The sequence below is a fragment of the Pinus tabuliformis genome, chromosome 1_1 (genome assembly GCF_031772625.1).
Source record: "Pinus tabuliformis cultivar Carrire ecotype Pingquan chromosome 1_1, CPIR1, whole genome shotgun sequence".
Lineage (NCBI taxonomy): Eukaryota > Viridiplantae > Streptophyta > Pinopsida > Pinales > Pinaceae > Pinus > Pinus tabuliformis.
The window spans coordinates 891,881,141-891,903,846 of NC_142297.1; the positions used below are offsets into that span (position 1 = coordinate 891,881,141).

Genomic DNA, 22,706 nt, shown 5'->3' on the forward strand with positions numbered 1-22,706 from the left:
CAAAGGAAAATGGAAGAATAATGCTTCAGTCAAGAAAGAGGGAGAAAATATCACATGTAAACACTGTTCAAAAGATGGCCAAGATGAAGACCATTTTTGGAAACTTCATCCTGAAAAGAGACCTAAAAACTTTAACAATAAAGGGAAAAAAAAGACTACTACAACTACACAACATGATTTAGGATCCAATTCCGAGCATGAAACAAAGATCACAACCATGGGATTTAAAGGTAAGGACTCTATTGCAAGTACTATTTTTCAAGTAGCCTCAATGAAACTCAACATGGAAAAGAAAGAATAAACATTTTCCACATTAGAGTCATTTCAAAACATACCAAGATAGATACTTTGTTTGATAGTGGATCACAAGAAAACCTTATTTCAGAAGACTTTGTTAAGAAATTAAATTTGGAAACCACTCCTAATCCTAAACCTTATCCTTTAGGTTGGATATGTGACAAAAGGACTTAAATTGTTATTTTACATCACTGCAAACTTTATAAATGAAGTATAACTTGATGTAATTCCACTTGAAAGTTGTGGTATTGTTTTGGGAAGCCCATATCTATATGATAGGAGAGCCACTTTTCATCACCATGAGAACAAATATCATTTGTTTAAAGATGGGATTGAGTACATTGTTAGAGCACATAGAAAGAAGTTGAATTTATCACTTGTGAATGTTGGACAAATGAGGAGGCTTGTTAATGCTAGTGATAATTTTGTACTCTTGATGATCAAACCCAAAATGAATGTTGAAAATGAAGCATTCCAAGAATGTGATGCAAGATTAAAATCTGATTTTAATGAGGTTGTTAACACCTAGCATGAGATGTTGTAGGAACCCAAAGGATTGCCTCCTAAAAGAGGAATCCAACATGAGATCCAATTGCAGCAAGATTGTCCTCTTCCAAACATTGGCATATATAGAATGTCAGTCATGAATGCAGAAATCAAGAAACAAATCCAAGAGTTGCTTGATAAAGGGGTCATCAGACCAAGCACATTTTCATGTGGGTCACCAATTGTTTTAGTACCAAATAAAGATGGTGCATGGTGCATATGTGTGGATTTCAGAGCCTTGAACAAGGTTACAATAAAGAATCGTTACTCTCTTCCTTGAATTTATGATTTACTTAATCAGTTGAAAAATGTTATGTATTTCACTAAGTTGTACTTGAGAAGTGGTTATCATCAGATTACGATTGCTGAAGGAGACATATGGAAGACAACTCTCAAAACAAAGCAAGGTTTGTTTGAATGGTTGGTTATTCCATTTGGGATTTATAATGCTCCTGCAACATTCATGAGAGTTATGCATGATGTCTTAAGGCCTTTTCTTGATGACTTTGTAATTGTCTACTTAAACGACATATTGATTTTAAGCAAAACTCGTGAAGAAAATGTCAGACATGCTAGGAAAGTCTTAGATGTCTTTAAGAAAGAAAATTTATTCTTAAAGATGTCTAAATGTGAATTTGGAAAGACCTTGCTACTGTATTTGTGACATATTGTTGGACAGGATGAACTGAAGATAGATCCATCAAAGCTCAAAGTCATTGTAGATTGGCCTAAACCCAATAATGTAATAGAGGTTAGGAGATTTTTGGGAGTAACCCAATATTGGAGAAATTTTATTTCTAACTTTCCGTCAATTGCAACTCCATTACATGCCTTAACAAGTTGGAAACATGTTTTTCAGTGGGGAGGAAAGTAGGAGAAATCCTTCGATGCATTGAAAGAGAGAATTAGTACAGCTCCAATTCTTTCACCTCCTGATTTAAGACAACCATTTTAGATACAAATCAATGCAAGTGGCTATGCCATGGGAGCGGTCTTGATGCAACATAGTAAGCCCATCTCTTACCAATTTGAAACTTTTAATGGTGTAGTAGTTAACTATCCTACATATGACAAAGAATTGTATGCATTGGTGTAAAGTGTGAAAAAAAGGAAACACTATTTGATGGAAAAGGAAACTATCATTCACACTAATCATCAACCATTGAAATACTTGCAATCACAAACCAAGCTACAACAAGCGAGGCATTTCAGAGGGATGGGTTTCTTGCAGAAATTCCACTTGGTAATAAGGTATAAGAAAGGTATCTATAACAAAGTTATTGACATGATTTCTAGACTAGATGTTAGTGCATCAATTATTCTTAAGCATAATTCTATCATGCATGAGAATTATGTTGAACAATATGCTTTAGACGATGATTTTAAAGATGTATATAGAACTTTGTGTCAAGGAAACCAAGTATAGGAATTATATTACCATGTTCATGATAAAATTTTGTATCATCTTGGAAAGTTATGCATTACACAGGGTGAAAGAGGCAACATCATAAGGGAAGTGAATACTTCTCTTATTGCTGTCCATTTTGGTGTAGGCAAGACGGTGGCACAATTACAAAGGTATTGTTATTGGCCTCGTATGAATGAAAGTGTGTCACGATATGTAAGAGTATGTTCTTTATGTGCTACTATTAATCCTAGCAATAGAAAGTTATGATTTTATACTCCACTTCTGGTTCCTTATTGTCCTTGGGAAAGTGTTTCTATGGACTTTTTAGGAGGGCTACCTATGTCTAAAAAAAACATGATTATCTTTATGTTGTGGTGGATCGTTTCAACAAGCTGTGTATTTTGATTCCTTGTAAGAAGTAGGTTACAGTTGAACAGATTGCATAAATGTTCTTTCAAAATGTATGGGTGCATTTTGGGTTGCTCAAATCAATTATTTCTTATCGAGATTCTTGATTTGTCAAGAAATTTTGGTCAAGATTATGGGGGCTGATGGACACCAAGTTGAAAAAGAGCACATCATTCCATCCACAAAACGATGGTCAGACATAAGTGGTGAGCAAAACAATAGTACATCTTCTTCTTGGTTATTGTTGCAAATATCCTAAGCTTTGGGATGAACACTTACACTACATTCAACATGCTTACAACCGGGCAAAGAATTCATCGATTCAAACATCTCCATTTGAGGCATGCTTTGGATACTTACCAAAATCTCCTTTAGATTTTCTCTTTGGGAAAGATGTTGCTATTGATGGACATAGTGACATTGGTAAGGCCAAGTGATTTACTGAACAAGTTCAATTGGTGCATCAGATGGTTCAAGAACAGTTGGAAACGAATCAGGCCAAGTACAAGACAAGGCATGATTTGTTGACCACAAATTTTCAGGTTGGAGATGAAGTTTGGATTTACATTAGCAAGGAGAGGCTTAAAGGAGAAGGTAAAAGATTGAATCCAATAAGGTATAGACCTTTTAAGATTTTAGAAAAGATTGGTAATAGTGCCTTCTGGTTGGATTTGCCTCCATATATGGAAATGTATGTAGTTGTTAATGTTGAGAATTTGAGAGTATATGAGCCTCCTTTGATTGAATATGAAGGAGAGTATGTTTAGATTCCTTCAGTAGAATATTTCTCTCTTGAATTTCTTGAATAATTACAACAGGATACTATTCTTGACAAAAAAAAAATAACTTCAAAAAGAGGGAACTTGGAGCACCTTCATGCACTGGGGCTTAAAGGCACAAATCGAAGCAAATCCAAATGGATTGAGAGTGGAAGGGTGAGGAAACTATACCCTCATCTATTTATTGACTAAAACTATTCTTTTGGAGGTCCAAAAGCTTCCAATGGGGAGGAGTGATCCAAGGGATCTGTAAAGTGCTCAAAATTCGAAGTGTTCAAAAGTACTCGAAAACATTGCTAAAATGTAGATCTTGATGCCTTGAATCCAACGCAACTTGAATCGCTCAAAACTAATATCGTATGCTCCTAATATCACGTTCTTATAGTTTTCCTAAAAAGCTAAAAAAAATCATGGTTGGATGTAGCTACATTGACTGGGCGGTCCGTATGTTGACCGGGCAGGGCGACTCGGCAAGTTTACTATGTTTCTTGGGCCAATGGCAAGTTGCCAAGTGGCCTCACCGTATTGGTTGAATTTGTTGTTTTTTTTTATTGGTCGAATTTGTGGTTTGTTGGCCCAATGGATGGGAGCCACGTGGGTGAATGGTGGCCAGTCACGTGGCCTCCCAATGGGCTTGCAAAATTTTTTTATGGTCCAATGAGCCTGTGGGTGAATCGAACGTGAGACCTATGGAGTGGTAGCACAAAGCCTTACCGCTTCATTGTTGGGTGGGTCTTAACCACTATAGTTCCAAACTTTTTTTAAAAGTTTCTAAGATTGGCATTTGGGGGATGGGGCCAGGGTTAAGCCCTAGTCACCGGTCACCCCCACACCCATGAGACCACAGGTGGGGGAGCCGAGGGATCGGGATTAACGCTGACCCAGAAGCCCCGATAGCATATCAACTTACCACGGTTCGAGGAGGGTTAATACACCCCTATGGCATGTAACCAAACCATGGTGCAGAGCAGAGTTATAATGGTTGGTGTGGAGTTATACCAAACCCGGATCCAATGATGGACAAGAGGGCATATTTCCAGGTCACGGGGGTCATTGAGAATTTAAATGAGGCAAAAAATAGCACTCAATTCAGCACGAATCTCGCAGGCGCTGGGCGAATTTATCACTTAACAGTTCTAGAAAAGGAAGATTTGTAGAATGGTTACCATGTCCGTGTAGTTTGTAGAGTGGTTAGCAGAAAAACTTCTAGAGAGCATATTTTCTTTAGTTTTTTGCAAAATTGAGACCCACAAGAGCCCAGCTAGGGGTTTTTTATTGTTCTGGTGTCATTGGAGACATAATTTTTAAACTATGAGCACTGTAAATCCATGTAAACATAAACTTTAGCACTTAATGAAAGAGGCCCAACATTGGAAGCTGGACCAGGAGATGTAGCCTAATAGGGGTGAACTCATTTATCATTTTTTCTTTCATGTGTTTTTGATATGGTATATTTGTCTTTGTTTTATGTTGTTAACTAAGTTTTAAAACCATTATTTTATGTGTTTTGTAAAGTGATCCATAGCCTAAAATACATAAAATTTTACTTGCAAATTTTTCCATTGCGTTCAAGTTTGCATAATAGATTAGTAGCAGTAAAAGTACTACTGAACCAGTGATATCAAAAATAAACCCTAGCAGGAGGAGGTCGAATGGCTAATCTGGAAGGGAAAGAACTATGAGTCGATGTGACCAGTGGTTCTGTAACTACAAACAACACTCGCAACCGAACATAAACCTCACATGTCAACAAAATCAAACAAAGGTTGCCATAAGTTTGGTGGGTTTAATGATAAGTAGAGTAAAGAATGAATTAAAGAAGAAAAATTAAATAATAACCTTTACCTGAATAAAAGGAAAGAAATCTCATGCAAACCCTGCAACTAGAAACAGAAATGGATATCAATTCAGAATTCAAGTAAAGGCATATTAGTCAATAAGTTGAATTAGAAACCATATGAATCACTCAACTTGTGTAGAAAGAAGCCGATTGTATTGAGGTCGATTTTTAAAATGCGACCATTGGAAACATCTAGTGAACTTCATCCTAGTTTTGTGGAACGCGCGAATAATTTATCCTGAGAATTTACCATTTTTTATAGAGGGTTTGATAAAAGAAGGGGCTCTACAAGTAACTTACTTGATGTGGAAATAACTGACAGATACAAGAACGCCTTGGAACTTCGCAGATACCTTGAGTTGCAGAGCTAGTTTCCTGGAACGATGAGTGTAGAATGAGCCATCTGTGGTGCTGGGGAGGGAAGTCGGTTACGTCAATTGAATTCTCTGAATCTAGACCATCGATCTTTAGGGTTAGAAGGAGAGTCGTAGATGTTTCTGAGGTCTCGAGATCTGTAGTGTTAGGTGTATGGCTGGAAAGCAATTTCCAAAGAGTTCACTCATTAACCACTACCTATCCTATTACCAAAGTAACCTAACCCACGATTATGTGTAGTTAGAATGCACAAACATAAAGGTAAGTTTGGTGCTATTTGTTAGGTCTTGTAATTTCTGGCATGAATATGTAAGGGTGTTTAATTAACAAAAAAATTGATAACATGCCTAATGCCTGTAAAATAAATAATATTTTTTGTTGCTTATAGCTAACATCTGGCGTGACTGTACTCAACTAGTTCTAATGTATTGTGTTAGATAATTTTTATTTTTATTTTTTTATTTTTTATTTTTATCTTTTTTTAATTTATGGATTTTCTTAATGGGAGATGTGGCACCAAGGTTTTGGTTTTTGACAGGAAAGCAAGATTTGAGTAGATGGGATGGCAAGAAACAATCCCATTGAGGATAAAATGAGTTTATGTAACACCTCGATGCTATGAGTAGTTGCTCACAGTTAATTCTTTTTATTTTGAATAACTAAGTTATTTATAATTGTCGATAAGACATGATAAGAAAACTTTACATTAGGATAAGTGGATGAAAATTAAATAACACAATGATATGATGTGTGGAGGTTACGGTTGTGAACCAAAAATAGTTAATAAAAAACAAAATCCCAAATTCCTAGATAGTTAGAATCAATTATCAATCTTTCCTCTTTTCCTAAAGGGGGACCAAAATCCCCAAATCTCAGTGGGAAAAATCCAAGGTTATCTATAGGTTGGAGGATATGTTGAAACTGAAGAGATTCAATTTGAAAAAGCAAAATGCTACTAGATGGAGGTATTCTTGAGATGAACCTAGAGTTAGTGGAATCATCAAATTGATTCATGAGTGTACAATATTGGATTGTATTGGAGTAGTCTTGAGGCCCAGGTACAGGTTACCTCAAGAACTGGAATTTGAAATTCCAAACTATCAGGTGTGGAAAAGGCTTGGGGGAGAGGTTGGACGTAATTTCTAGCTTCGAGGCTGGGTGGTGAGACTTTCCTGCTGATAATTATTATAATCTATTCGAAAAGATAAGTATACCTGCTAGTTTTCTGAGAACTGTTTAATTTCTTTTCTCTTGTACTAGAAAAAAGAAAAGAGGCTTTTTGTGTTTCTTTTATGTATTTGAAAGAGAAGAGTTTTGTGTTTACTCTTAAAAGAAAAATAAGTAGGACTTTATTTGACATAGGAAATGGTCTTCCTTAAAAAAAAGGTATGATAATTGGACCTCTATATAATATAAATTCAACCAGAAGTTTCTCGGCAAAATTTGTTTCAGATGTGAGGACTGAATAGGTAAAAATAATGTAGGACTTATAACAAAAAACGGGATATCGGTTAAGCTTCTTGGACTGCAATGTTAAACTTTCTCAGAGGCTATACGGACCCAACATAACTATTAGAAACACCCCCCTAGGCAATGAATTGGCCTTGGTTAGGCTAGGTACAACTACGGTCGAGGATTAGAAATATCAAGTAGGTTAATATTAAAAATAGGGAATCGACAGTGTTGGATGTAATTTCTAGCTTCGAGGCTAGGTGGTGAGACTTTCCTGCTGATAATTGTTATAATCTATTCAAAAAGATAAGTATACCTCCTAGTTTTATGAGAACTATTTAATTTCTTTTCTGTTGTACTAGAAAAAAGAAAAGAGGCTTTTTCTATTTCTTTTTTGTATTTGAAAGAGAAGATTTTCGTGTTTACTCTTAAAAGAAAAATAAGCAGGACTCTATTTGACATAGGAAATGGTCTTCCTTAAAAAAAAAGTATGATGATTGGACCTCCATATAATATAAATTCAACCAGAAGTTTCTCAGCAAAATTTGTTTCAGATGTGAGGACTGAACACGTAAAAATAGTATAAGACTTATAACAAAAAATGGGATATCGGTTAAGCTTCTTGGACTGCAATGTTAAACTTTCTCAGAGGCAGTACGGACCCAACATATCTATTAGAAACACCCCCTTATGCAATGAATTGGTCCTGGTTAACCTAGGTCCAGCTACGGTCGAGGATTAGAAATATCAAGTAGGTTAATATTAAAAATAGGGAATCAACTGTGTTTAGCGTAATTTCTAGCTTCGAGGCTGGGTGGTGAGACTTTCCTGTTGATAATTATTATAATCTATTCGAAAAGATAAGTATACCTCCTAGTTTTTTCAGAATTGATTAATTTCTTTTTTGTTGTACTAGAAAAAAGAAAAGAGGATTTTTGTGTTTTTTTTATGTATGTGAAAGAGAAGAGTTTTGTGTTTACTCTTAAAAGAAAAATAAGGAGGACCCTATTTGACATAGGAAATGGTCTTCCTTAAAAAAAAAGTATGATAATTGGACCTCTATATATATAACTTCAACCAGAAGTTTCTAGGCAAAATCTGTTTCAGATGTGAGTACTGAACAGGTAAAATTAGTGTAGGACTTATAACAAAAAACGGGATATCGGTTAAGCTTCTTGGACTGCAATGTTAAACTTGCTCATAGGCAGTACGGACCCAACATAACTATTAGAAACACCCCCGTGGGCGGTGAATTGGTCCTGGTTAACCTAGGTCTAGCTATAGTCGGGGAGGAGAAATATCAAGTAGGTTAATATTAAAAATAGGGAATCGACTGTGTTTCTTTTCTTTTGAAAAAAAAACAATTTCTGATTTATAACCTAGGAAATCACAAGAGACTACGTAAATTTATTATACCAATAACTGAAAATTGTATGATGCAAATCTCTTTGAATATGTATATATATGTGTGTGTGTGTGTATGTATATATATATATATATATATATATTTGTCATGAAAGAAATAGTAATAGCGATTCTTTAAAATTGAACGGACTCAAGCAAGATGAAGGAATACCATTACTAAAGAAATTACAAGGGTGTGATGCATGTTCTTATTTTTAAACAAAAAATGGACTCTGCTATAATCCTTTTTGATAAACAAAAGGACAAACACTGCAAAAGGCTCGGTTCTATTCATTTGAGTAAATAAGATGATAAATGTTGCAAGATACAGTAGCAATTCCCATAATAAATTTTGGTACACAAAGAAGATTTGAGAACTGGGGCGTAACGGGTTGGGTTAGTTCGATCCCAGGCAGAGCTCAAGGGACCAAATAGTCCCTTTCCCAACAATTCTATGTAGGACCGTGTGGGTCGAAGAAGAACCCAGCAGAGATTCAACCCTACTAGATATCCTTATGAACGAGTTTTCACCAGTACAGTCACCCTTTATTTCTTTCTTCTAAACAAACTCTGTAAACAAAAAGTATTATTCGAGAAGCAAATGAATATAACGATACACATAAACCATCAACTCTGTAACAAAGAAAAACCAAATCAATACACATAATTATGAACAAAATGAGAATTTAATTGAAGATAATTGTATACAATTGAAAAGAGATAGAAGGTCTAGCCGCCTATGGAGGTTCAATTATATACAATCTTTCCCAAAAGAAAACACTAGTTCAAACAGTCGAAAAAACTTTCAGACGGAGCAATTCTCTTTCAACTTAGGAGAATCTGGGCACACTCAGAAGTCGAAGTAAGGAACTTGTCAAATTACCCTATTTCAAACAAACCCAAAACAAAAGGGTATAAACTCTTTAACCATATAGAAGAAGAAGAAGTAAAAACTTGGAAATCAAAGGGAAAGTGATTGTTAAAGCAGGTTTGGTGTCACAACGCTGCCATTGGAGCAGTACTGAGGCACACACATGTTCAACAAGGAAACAAACCAGTCAAACCCTAACTGTTACCTGCTAAGTGATAGAAGTATCTAATACAATTACAATTAAATGAAACAATCTGAGCCTTACCTGATAAAACAAGTATGCCAACATCTCGCCATCGAGTCCTGGAGGGCTATGGTATTAGAATGACTGTGTAATTGAGAATAGAATGTGATGAAATCATTGAAGAGTTTTCGAAGTACAGTACCTGAAGAAGTCCATATGCAACCAATTCTGGATCCTGCCAGAAGAGGGGACGCCATCATTGGAAAAGAGAATGAAACCCTACAGAAGGAAGATAAATTTAGCGAAATACACCACAACATAGCGAACTCATCAGCGAAAGAGAATAATCATAAAGACACACTAGCATGTTGGTGGATATGATGCTCAGAGGGTGCAAATGTCTCGCTAGAAAAAATGTTGCAGAGCCATACTCCTAATAGGAAAGGTGCATAATCATTGATGACTTCAAGGCTTAAGGTGGAAGCAGTTACTTTATTCGAAGTCCCGAGAACCAACACCGTAGATCTAGAAACCCTACGGATGGACAATATAGATAAGTCCAAGTGTCCTCTATGATTAATTCCAAACAAGCTCATACTGGAGTAATAAATTAGAATATAAACTTTCCATGTCTCCGTGCATGCACCATTTTATGAGGTTAATTAAATTAGTAATAAACTGCCTTGGAAAGAGCACCTTATAGCACATTCTTGGATTATTTGTACGTTTATTATTATTCCTTGCAATAATAACATATTAAAAACAAAATTAATGTTGATATAAATCTAAGTTGTCCAAAAATTTATGAAATTTTTCCAAATTTTAACATTATAAATTAAAATTTATTATTTTTAAACCATATTTAAATTCATTTATCTAAAATACTACTGGTTCAATTATTTCACCTCTTATTATGTAATGATGGCAGATGTACTTCACTATTAATTAATATCGTACAATTTAATGTACAACTTCCACTATAAAATAACAAATGTACTCTATCACTAATATAATTTATATTTTATGAGTCCCCATCTTGTTTCTGCAGTAAGTCCTTACATATCCTAACCAAGTGTAATACTAGATTGCGCAAAAGGTAAAGGGTTGTTGCAACATCTGGTCATAGAGTCTAATAAGCATTAATGTGCACAAATTCTAAGGACATGTACTCCAATAAAAGCGATGGCAAAGTTCAATAAATTACAATGGGCACACATTTCCTAGCCCACAAGTTTCCTTTATATTTAGGAGGAAAAATATCCTAATAAATGTGATCTAACAGCTACCGGAAATATACAAAAATCTTAGAGTGGGGCAAGCATAATAAGCGTTCAATCTTTAATAATGTATTCATTGAGATACAATAATTTATTGGTGTTTGCAATTTATCGAATTTTTGAAATCAGTGTTTTAGTGGAACCATTAATGTTTAGGTACAAATAATGGTAAATGTTATTAACATTTACTTATAAGTTATTATTTATTATTGTGCAATCACGAATTAAGTAAGAAGTATGGAATAATAAGATTTTTAAAATTACACCAAATAAATGCGAATTAAAAATATTGCAATAAATAAAAAAGTAATTGTTAAAATTTTATAAAATTGAAAATTATTTAACATTTTTTACCAAAATAGATGGTAAAACAAAAACCTAATGCATAATACCTGCTAGAGGTGAGCATAATAGAGTATACATCACGAAGAATAACACCTACTAAAAGTTGAAAAAGTTGACAGACTATTCCATACTTAAACGCATATAATAGCCTATCGAGATAATAATATTATAATATTATTGTGTTTATGTACAAATCAGCGAAATTACATATTATCCTAAACCATGTATAACAAATGGTTAATTTACTAAAATTCACGTTAAATTATTTAATATCTATTATTTGATATTATAATGTTATTTATATTAGGGTGTATAAACAAGCTAATAATGTTATTTATATTAGGGTGTATAAACAAGCTAATTTAATATTTAAACTTAAAATAAGCAAGAATATCTACTAAGTAGCCCTTGTTCGAATACAATAGTTAGTTCATACATTTCAAAATTCAATAATTGAACTAAGCTGCAAGAAAACACTAGCTATGCAATCTTGTTTAAACACAATGTACATCAATAAAATAAATAAAATACTAGCTATTATAAACATCATTAAATATTTTTAGTTGTAGGCCGGTACTTTTAAATTTTTTAGTTGCATGCCGGTACTTTTATATTTTTAAGGGGTAGACTTGTTACAGTTGATTAGGAAACATATCCCTCTATGAAAACGAAAGCATTTTTCTTGAGATGGAGTATTTTTATTTGAATTATGGAGGACGGTTGAAAAGATTGAATGAGTCGCTGGAGAGATCTGCTTATATATGAGAGGAGTCTTTTTCCAAATTTAAATATTTTTAAATAGTATAAAATATTTTATATACATATATATAATTCAAAATTTTAAATAAAATATGTTTAGGTTAATAATAAAGTCAATTGAGCTCATAGTCATCTGGATTTAATCCATAAAAAATTGCTTTTTATACTTTGAAAAATATCACAGATATATGTGACAGGATGCTAAGAATTCAAAAAAAAATATTAGGTTTCGCTAATTTAATAAATTTAGAATTTTTTGTTTTATAAAATAATAATTACAAATAATTCAGCGTAAATTTTTATTTGAAAATAAATTTATTTATAAATAATTACATTTATATAAAAGCAATTTATTTATGAAATTCCGTCGGATAAAAAATGAAAATTAAATTATCATCCATCAATGCCATCCGTACAAAGTTAACTTTTAACCTCACTTCTATCTATCTGATTCTGAATATCCATCCACCGAGTTAAAAAAAATGGGATGACATTGTATCCGTCGAGCTTTGGTAAAATCACAACAGGAGTTGGACAGAATATCTCTTGAACATACACAGTCATCTGGTTACTACAATGCCAGTAAAATCCAACGGGAGTGCGATAGAATATCTCTGGAACATACACAGTCATCTGGTTACCTAAAACAAAATGCTTTCTATTACAAATTTCGCATACACAGTCATCTGGTTACTACAATGCCAGTAAAATCACAATGGTAGTGCGATAGAATATCTCTGGAACATACACAGTCATCTGGTTACCTAAAAAAAATGCTTTCTATTACAAATTTCGCATACACAGTCATCTGGTTACTACAATGCCAGTAAAATCACAACGGGAGTGCGATAGAATATCTCTGGAACATACGCAGTCATTTGGTTACCTAAAAAAATGCTTTCTATTACAATTTTCGCATGCTTGAATTGATGTCGGCCAACAATGCTTCGGTGAAGAATAAACCAAAACCCTAAGGCAGGCGAATGAAATTGTTGTGAGTCCTTCAAGTGGTGCTGTTTTCACGGCTGAGAGATTGGTAAGAAATAGGCAAAGGCCTGTCCGGTATCTCAGGAATCTCTATGTCCCCTTCCAACATCTTCAGTGCTTCTGCAATCGTCGGTCTGTGAGCCACCATAACATGGGAACACAGAATACCCACTGAAACGAACCTCGCCATGACGTTCACAGGCCCACGGTTCCGAATCCTTTCATCGATTACTTCAACACCTTTGCCTGCTTTGACGAGCTTCCATGCCCAATCTGTAATAAGGTAATCGGAGGCTGATTCCAGGGAGGTATCCAAAGCTTTTCTGCCGCTTATGAGCTCCAATAACACAGCGCCAAAGCTATAGACATCACTCTTTTCTGTGAGGCGGCCATAGAGAGAGTATTCGGGGGCTAAGTAGCCGTGCGTTCCTGCTACTTTAGTCGTCATATGGGATTCTCCCTCTACTAATTTTTTTGCGAGCCCGAAGTCGGATACGCAGGCATTCATCTCGCCGTCCAGCAGAATGTTAGCAGGTTTGATGTCTCTGTGATAAATCGGGGGTTGAACACTGCCGTGAAGATAAGCTAAGCCCTTCGCAGTCCCCATGACGATGTTCTTCCGTTGCGTCCAGCTCAGTGAATCCTTCGACTTTCGTCCAAACAGATGTTCATCCAGACTTCCATTGGGCATGTAATCATAAATCAGAAACCGCTGGTGCCCTGCGTTGTCGTCACTGGCAACGCAGCAGCCTTTCAAGGCAACCAGATTTCGGTGCCTGATGTGGTTGATAATCTCCACTTCGTTTAAGAATTCTGCATCCCCTTCGGCAGAGCAGTTTCTGATGCACTTCACGGCTACCGGCTGGCCGTTGAGAAGCGTTCCCCTATACACAGTCCCGAAACCCCCTTGACCGATGAGGTTGTCCCAGCTGAAATTGTGGGTCGCAGCCTTGATCTCTTCTATGTTGAACCATACTAAGTCCGTGGAAGGTTTCACTTTCATGGTTGCCTGCAAAAGGTCTCTGTTCCTCTTTACGAACTGCGTGTGTGCGGCATCGCGGTTTCTCCTCACGCTCAACAGATAAATACTCACAAATGCCGAAAGAGAAATGACCACCACAGCTGCCGCAGACGCGGAAATTAAAATCAGACGGTTGTTATTCTTCGATTTGGGCAGGAGAATGGGCAATCTGATTACACAGGAAGCGGTTTTTGGGTTCTTTGGCCCCAATTCATTCACATCGGTAGCATAGCGAACTGCAAAGTCGAAGCATGGGTGACTGGTAGTATTGGTGGCATTTCTATTCATTCGGATTAATCTGCTGGTGACCTGCTGAATGCCATTAACGCATAAACTACAAGCACGTAAGTCGGAGAGATCCCCCTTGCACGACGAATCAATTGCTGTGAAACCCAACCGATCAATCCAATCCCGTTTCGTCTGTATGCCATCGCACAGACTAGGTCTGAACACAAACTTTGATGTGTCGTTGAGGCAAAGGGGAACCAAGGTCGGGGAAAGAGCCGCCCTGCGCAGTGAAGAAACCTGGTGCTGGAATTCATTGAGGCAAGCATCGGCGGAGGCATGGTCGGGGAACCCGAACATGGAGGAGTCTCTGAGATGCTGAGCTACGCCTATGGAAAATAGACTGAATAATGACTGGCAGCAGTTCGCATCATCTGCCTGGCAGCAACCCGAGTTCCATGGAATTCGGTGGACGTAGTTAAAATCCGTGGGACATGAAGCCCCGCTCCCCTTAACGACAATGAAGAACTGCAATAGTACTGGCAAGCTTATGATCATCTTCATAACCATTATTCTTTCTCTGCACTGCCCTGACAATAATTTGTTGCAGCAGTTGTTTACCCCTCGGCGTTCCTCCAGCTCTTATTATAATCGACACGATTGACCATTGAAATCTGGTGCTGCAAAGTCCATTGAGTAAAAACAGATTAATATTTAAAGAATACGACTTCGGATTTTACCCTGACTCTGAAATCTGGTGCTGCAAAGTCCATTGAGGAAAAATATTTAATTTTTAAAGAATACGACTTTGAATTTTAGCCTGACTCTGAAATCTGGTGCTGCAAAGTCCGGTGTTAAAATCATTTGGAATAGTATTTGGTTTGGGCATACCAATCTCTTAGTATGATTGGATGGATTTTTTTTTTATTGATAATAAATTATAAAGTTTTTTAATAGAACATGGGGTGTGATGAAGATATGTGATTGAAATTAAGTTAAAATAGTTATAAGAAATCAAAGTTGTTATAAAAATATTTAGATTATTTGGTTTTGGTTTACTTTAATTTATAGATGAAATTATTTTTTTTGTTATTATTTTTTAAGTTAATTTTAATTAAAAGTTGACAGATTTTAAAAAATCTGCATAATTAGAGTGCCCAATGAATTTTCAAGAGTGTTGAATCTATTTATACATTCAAAAATGTATTTTAAACAACATAAAATTTTAAAAATCCATAGGAAAATTAGTTATCAGTTAGAAATTCCATATGAAAAAATCCTACCATAATAGAGATAGTATTGCCCAAACAATCCGAAATGATTTTGACTATGTGATTTAATTTTTATTATTAAATTTAAAATTTACAAGAAAAATTGCAAAATTATTGAAATTTAAATTATTTGCTTTGTATTTAATTTAATTTTCAAAATTCACGACCACACTTTAAAGTAAAAACTAATAATTAAACTGGGTTTTAAGCGCAAATCCAGTGATCAGCGGAAGATTAACGGCACAGGGCGGAAGGAACGAGAACCATCCGATGGGATAGATCGACGATCTTCGCTTGGTGGAAGAGTGCACAAATTAATTCGCCCGGAAATGGTTTCTCGAAGCACAAGTGGTATTTCGAGAGGGGTCTAAGTGGTAACTGATTTTTCAAAAAAGGCCTCCGATTCCACTCTTCAAGCGACATGTAGTAGAGAGGAGGAGAGAGAAAATCGCTTTTCAGGGGGTTAATCCTTGTGCTACTTGTCCACCCGAAATCAGCATGGACCGTTGGATCCACGAAGGGCAGATCAACAGTGGAGGTTCGGTCGTGCTAGTGGTTGTTCGGCGTTCGGAGGAAGGAGGTGGAGTTGAAACTGCGTTTCGCCGATATGCAATTTAGCGTTTCGACTTTCGCTGTTGGATCATTGAATGTGATGAATGGCAGTTTTTTATGGTCCCCAATGTATTATTTTTGATGTCAAACCTTATGGGTTATGGGTCAGATTTTGTGTATTTCCTGTGTAATAGAGTGAATGGTTCCGAGTTTTAGAGGTTTAAAGCTAATAACGCTTTTGATAGGTTATGTGGACCATTTTTTGGTAAACGAAAGGACTTTGGTTTACCCTGTAACATATTAACGTACTTGTTCGGTTAATAGAAAGCTCCATTCTTACTTGACCAAAAAAAAAAAATAACTAATAATTAGGAATAAAAATAGTTTAAACTCCATTAATATTAGCGAACTCATCAATATTATAAAAAAAAACCTATGTAATAAATTTGAATTTTTTACATTCCAACAAAATGATCTTCTAACTAACACCCTAAAAATATTTTTAAATCATATTCCAAAATTTAATAATATAATAAATAAAACTAACATTTAAGTATTAAGGGGTTTCCTCACTGCGTTATATTAGATATCATTTTTGGAATTCAACTATGTTAAGTAAGTCATTCATCTATGGAAATGGTCATAGATGAATGACTTACTTAAGGCAGTTGAATCCCAAAAATGATATCTAAAACTAACATTCTAAAATAGAAACCACTTTCATAATAAAACTAAAGTTTACATAAAATTATATATAATAAAAAATATATTTTGATATAATATTAAATTACTTATTAAATTTTAATTTTAAAATTATTATAATATTTTTTATTTTTTTATTTTAATATGGTAAATTAAATATAAAAGTGAATTTATTAATATTTAAAATAAATAATAATAAATTTATTATCAAACCGTCATTAACATTTACATACTAAACAATCGCCTCTTACATTCATTAACATTTACTTACAAAACAATCGCGTCCTAAAAATATATTTAGCAAAAATATTACAACCTTGACGTTGCAAAAAAATTGAAAATAAAAACAATTTAAATAAACTTATATTAACTGTAAAAAATTAAAATAAATAAAACAAATTTGCATTAATGGCATTGGAGCATTGCACGTTGGAGATGTAAGAAATTACAAATTTGTACTATTAATATTGGAGCTTAAAATTTTTGTTAAGGACCACTTAAATCATAAATTAATTGCAATGTTCTTTCCCATGTAAAAGAGGACGCATGTTTCTTCAATTATTCCCTCGAACAGCCTTGATAAACGCGTCTCTTTTATCTCAACCTCTGACACACAGACACCGCATTTTTCGCCATGTAAAAGAGGACGCATGTTTCTTCAATTATTCCCTCGAACAGCCTTGATAAACGCGTCTCTTTTATCTCAACCTCTGACACACAGACACCGCATTTTTCGCCATAAACTAAATCCCACCTCCGCCTATGTCTCCGTACGTAAATACCCCGGAATAACTTTAACCCGATGTCGAAATATTTCATTTCGTTTTAATTTTAGTGCGTTTCAAAACAAAAAGTTGGCCGGCACAGAGACGTGCCGGTCGGCGCGGCCACTTCAATCGCCGCATGTAGAAATTCAAAAGGCACTCAATGTTAAGTCCAAATACGCCATGTTCTGTACCAGCTGACCTTGCGAAGGGACTCCCTCTTTCGTGGCACTTGTCAGTACTCTTCGCCTTGACGCAGCAGCGAACGACAATTTCATTTGATCGAATTTCTCCTTTCTCTGACTATTTTTTCGCTGGCAATTTAATTTTCATCCGAGTTTAATATTGAATTCATTGGTACATGTATCAAAGAGATTTAGAATAGTTGGGGAAGGAGTGCGCTGTTAAGGCGCTTCGTAAGTAAAGGTCACCAGTTCTAGTCTCACTGATACCAAAAAATCCAGCATGGTTTCATGTGGTGCGGCTCAAGCCGGGTGTGATCCCCGGGTGGATGACTTTGACGGCTTAGATGCCCCTGAGTCGTGGCCTCTCAGCCACAAGGTAAGCGTGATTTTCAGTATTCACCCACTTGTCAACCTAAAAAAGAATTCATTGGTACATGTGAGTTCATGGCCTCTCAGCGACAGGGTAAACCTGATTTTCAGGATTCACCCACTTATCAACCTAAAAAAGAATTCATTGGTACATGTGAGTTCGTGTTTGATTCCTGAAACAACATGTTTAGTCTATTGTTGATGAAGTTAGAAGAATACTTGGCTCGTGGTCAATACATGAGACAACATGTTTAGTCTATTGTTGATGAAGCTAGAAGAATACTTGGCTCGTGGTCAATACATGAGGCCTCGTTATATTCCGTTTATAGGCAATTAGATATATTCTTGGTATTCGCCCCTGAGTCGTGGCCTCTCAGCCACAGGGGTGTGATCCCCGGGTGGATGACTTTGACGGCTTAGATGCCCCTGAGTCGTGGCCTCTCAGCCACAAGGTAAGCGTGATTTTCAGTATTCACCCACTTATCAACCTAAAAAAGAATTCATTGGTACATGTGAGTTCGTGGCCTCTCAGCCACAGGGTAAGCGTGATTTTCAGGATTCACCCACTTATCAACCTAAAAAAGAATTCATTGGTACATGTGAGTTCATGTTTGATTCCTGAAACAACATGTTTAGTCTATTGTTGATGAAGCTAGAAGAATACTTGGCTCGTGGTCAATACATGAAACAACATGTTTAGTCTATTATTGATGAAGCTAGAAGAATACTTGGCTCGTGGTCAATACATGAGGCCTCGTTATATTCCGTTTATAGGCAATTAGATATATTCTTGGTATTCGCCCCTGATTCGTGGCCTCTCAGCCACAGGATAAGCGTGATTTTCAGGATTCACCCACTTATCAACCTAAAAAAGAATTCATTGGTACATGTGAGTTCACTAGTGTTTGATTCCTGAAACGACATGTTTAGTCTATTGTTGATGAAGCTAGAAGAATACTTGGCTCGTGGTCAATACATGAGGCCTCGTTATATTCCATTTATAGGCAATTAGATATATTCTTGGTATTCGGTTTATAGGGAACTAGATATACTCTTGTCTTCCCTAGATTACTCATAGATCCACCATGGTCAAAAATATATATTTTAGTTTACTTTAATTTTATAATTTTTTTTAATTAAATTGAAAAGCAAAGAGGGTATCACCGAGTTTGACTTAAATATCAACCCTCTACCTCTACTATTATGAGAAATTTTTAGTGGAGATGTCATCCATCTATTAATTTATCAAAATTAAAAAATTGGAAATCTCCATATTATATATATATATAGACAAACTGTGTATTTTGATTTAAAGTGGATACTTCATCCATTATTAGGGATATATATTCTATTATTAAAGTTTTTTTGTAAGCTTGGTAAGACTACATTTTCATTATGTCCAATTTCTCACCTCAATAAATTTAGGGGATAGATCATGATTTGAACCCAAGACTTTCAGTTCAGTGAGACTTTATTTCCACGACCATTAATAGTTGAACTACCCGAAACAAACAAACTATTATTAAAGTTATTTTGTTTAATTTAATATAAATTTTTAATTTCCAAAAGTACTTTTTTAAACGAATATTTACATTGCTTGTTATAATTAAAGGTTAAACCAAGAATTTACTTGAAGAGAAACCATTTTATCACCGTCTCAATGTCTATTTCGTTTTCCTGTATCAGGAAACCATGTAATATCTTTTACCCAATTTGCACTCGAAAAAAGTATTGAGTTATTCTCGGCAAAGTATTGAGTTATTCTGGGCTACACACTAGTACTTGTATTCATAACAACACACTTTTGCTAGACTCAAGGTCGTGGTTATGCTAGGTAAATGACCTAACATAAATTCACACATATATTGTAAATAATAATTATTAGCTTACTAATGTTGAGCATATCAGTATGATAACCTTCTAATATTATCCCGCCACACGTATCATATCATCGTGATAACCTTATAATACCTATATCGCTGGGCAAAAGATATCATTGATACTTTGTTTTCCTTGGTTCTGGTTCATGGGTTTTGATATACATATATGAATTGTGTTTGAAGTGTAAATGTTTTGAATGACTTTGTGGAGCTTTGGCTTTTATGTGGAAGTAGTATAGTTACCAAATTTGTAACATACTCTGGTAACTTCACATGTAAAAGCAGGGAGTTCGAATTTTTGTATACAAATTATCCACAAGTAATTATCCAGTTCACAACTCCACATTCCTCATTAAATATTAGATATAATGTTCATTAGTACATGAAGTAAATTGCAATAGAAGACAGTAAGTTGCAGAACCATTTGCATAATCAGTAACCACCACTGTGGTAGTGTAACAACATAAATTGTCTCGTGAACCTTGTGTCCATTTCGTGATTTTCCTTAACCATATTAATTAGTCACATACTTTGGACATTATGATTATCACATCAAATAAAGAATCATCATCATTAAGGATTCAACATCATCAAACTGACACAAAAGGCAATCACACCATTAAACACCGATATACCTTGGAAACCCCATAGGGTGAAAACTAGCAAACATTTAATATTATTATTAAACACTCGTGAGGGTTTTCAACCCTCACTCAATGGCTTATAAGGGATTCCACCCCTTAACTATTGTTATAAAATTATTACAATAAATTACCATTAAGTTGTCACATAACTAGCTAAAAGCTAATACAGTTTCCATGAAACCCTTTACTTACATACCGCCACATGCAACATTCCTTGTGGCATGATTGTTCTAGCAATGTACAATCCCGCAACTCGTACTCATTTGCATGGACCATTAATCCTTTTCCTGCCACAACGTTAAATATAATCTATGCCTTGCGCAAGTAATCCAACTTTACCTGCCAATGTTATCACTATCAACATTGACATCATGATTACATTTATAAATAATCTTATTAACTAACATTTTCCTTCGCATAAGCACATATTCTTAGAGGAAAAACACTAAGGCATTCCTTTGAAGGGAGTAACTAAAACATCAGTTATAACCTTCTTACATGATAATTTACATAAACTTTATCAAAAGATCTAGTCCTTTACCTATTACTTTTGATGCATGCAAATATATAAAGCATTCTCACACAACCTGTAGTCTTTTCCTGCATGCGAATATATATTCTTTCTAATGAAAGCTAACACAATTCTCGTGTGCATACACATCTCATTCAACAAGAAGCTAAGATAATAGTTATGTTAGCATAACAGTAATCACATATCATTTTCCTAAAGAAGTATGGCCCAATAGTTCTTCTAGCCATACAAAGAACATATCTCTAGAACACAATGACTATTCTTTGCACATCCAATAGCTTATCATAAGAGCCCTCCTTTAATGTATGCAACGCATATTCCCTTTTCTAGAATTCTATCAACATTTCATGTAAACAATTACATAATTCTTTATTAAAGTAAGTTATTATAACCTCATTTCTCTATCTTCCTATATGAAGGTTTCTCATGCTTCCCTTTCAAGAAATTATTATAGATATCCATCTTTATGCATAAAAATCAAGATACAATAACAAGGTTAACTTACCCTTTTATGCATCAAAATCAAGAAATTGACACAACTCATCTAACAAGACAATCTTTCCAAGAGATTTATTATTTTCAAGAAAGTTAACATAATCACTTTCTCTATGTACACACAAAATCATATTTCCAAAGTCACAATAGCTACCCTTATGTGCATGCAACATGTGTTTTTCCTAACACAATTACTTTTACTTCAATGCACATAAACTTTTCATGAAACAAGTATGGATTCTTGCTCTTGCATGAACACTTTTCATATGTGTCTTTTAAGGAAAGAATCTCTATCTTTGTTTTCAAGAAATCTCTCATAAAGTCATTATTTTCATGCATGAGGAATGCACTCTTTTTCTAAAAAGAAACTATATTTGTGTATATAAAACATACGTTTTCCTTCAAGAAAGTTAGAATGATTATCTATGTGCCTAGAAGCACATCATATAGCAATTTCTATCTTGCATGCGATGTATAATTATTTCACAAGAAACTTCGAAATTAACTAGTATGCCAATGCAATAAAGCATATATCCCTTTTCGATAAAATCCAACTTAACTTCTATTTCTTTTATATGCATTCTCTTTTTCATAAATGCAATTGTTCTCCTTACCAAAATAGCTATTTCTATGAGCAAAATAAACATATATTCATTTCAAATACTAACACAAGCTCCTATATTTTCCAAGATTTGTCATAGATACTTACCTCGTCAGTTGCACCACCATCAAGCTGAAGCGACAGTAGATATGGAGCGCACAAGAGCTGCGGCAATGGCAGCCTTCACCTGCCCTCTTCGCGGAAGGGGCTTCCACCGGCTATGAAAACCCTCGCCAAAATTGTCGCCCACCGCCATTTATACTTCAGGTTATGCGGCAGAAAACCAATTGCCAACGATACTGCCCTGAAAGGTACTCTCTTTGCTTGACCACTATATTAGTGTGCCAGTGGATGGGCGAATTCATGGTAACACCATTAGCTAAACTAAGAAAATTATGGTAGTAAAGAGCTGTGACAAAGACATGAATAAGTCTCGGCATGCCTAGTGTCTTTACTATCAAAACAAAAACAACGCTCCTTCTTACCCTATTTCTCATTTGTCTAGAACCCTTGTTCTTGACAATATTACTTAA

At 35.1% G+C, this 22,706-nt stretch overlaps 1 long non-coding RNA gene and 1 pseudogene across 1 annotated transcript; both read right to left on the reverse strand.

The window, feature by feature from the left end:
• Positions 1-9,247: 9,247 nt before the first annotated feature.
• LOC149217265 (uncharacterized) lies at positions 9,248-10,017 on the reverse strand. The gene is made up of 3 exons (XR_016250650.1): positions 9,767-10,017; positions 9,646-9,683; positions 9,248-9,393 (listed from the first exon to the last, which is right to left on the reverse strand). It is a non-coding gene; the product is annotated as an uncharacterized LOC149217265 (long non-coding RNA).
• Positions 10,018-12,677: 2,660 nt separating this feature from the next.
• LOC149217266 (putative receptor-like protein kinase At1g11050 pseudogene) lies at positions 12,678-14,823 on the reverse strand (annotated as a pseudogene).
• Between the last annotated feature and the right edge of the window lie 7,883 nt (positions 14,824-22,706).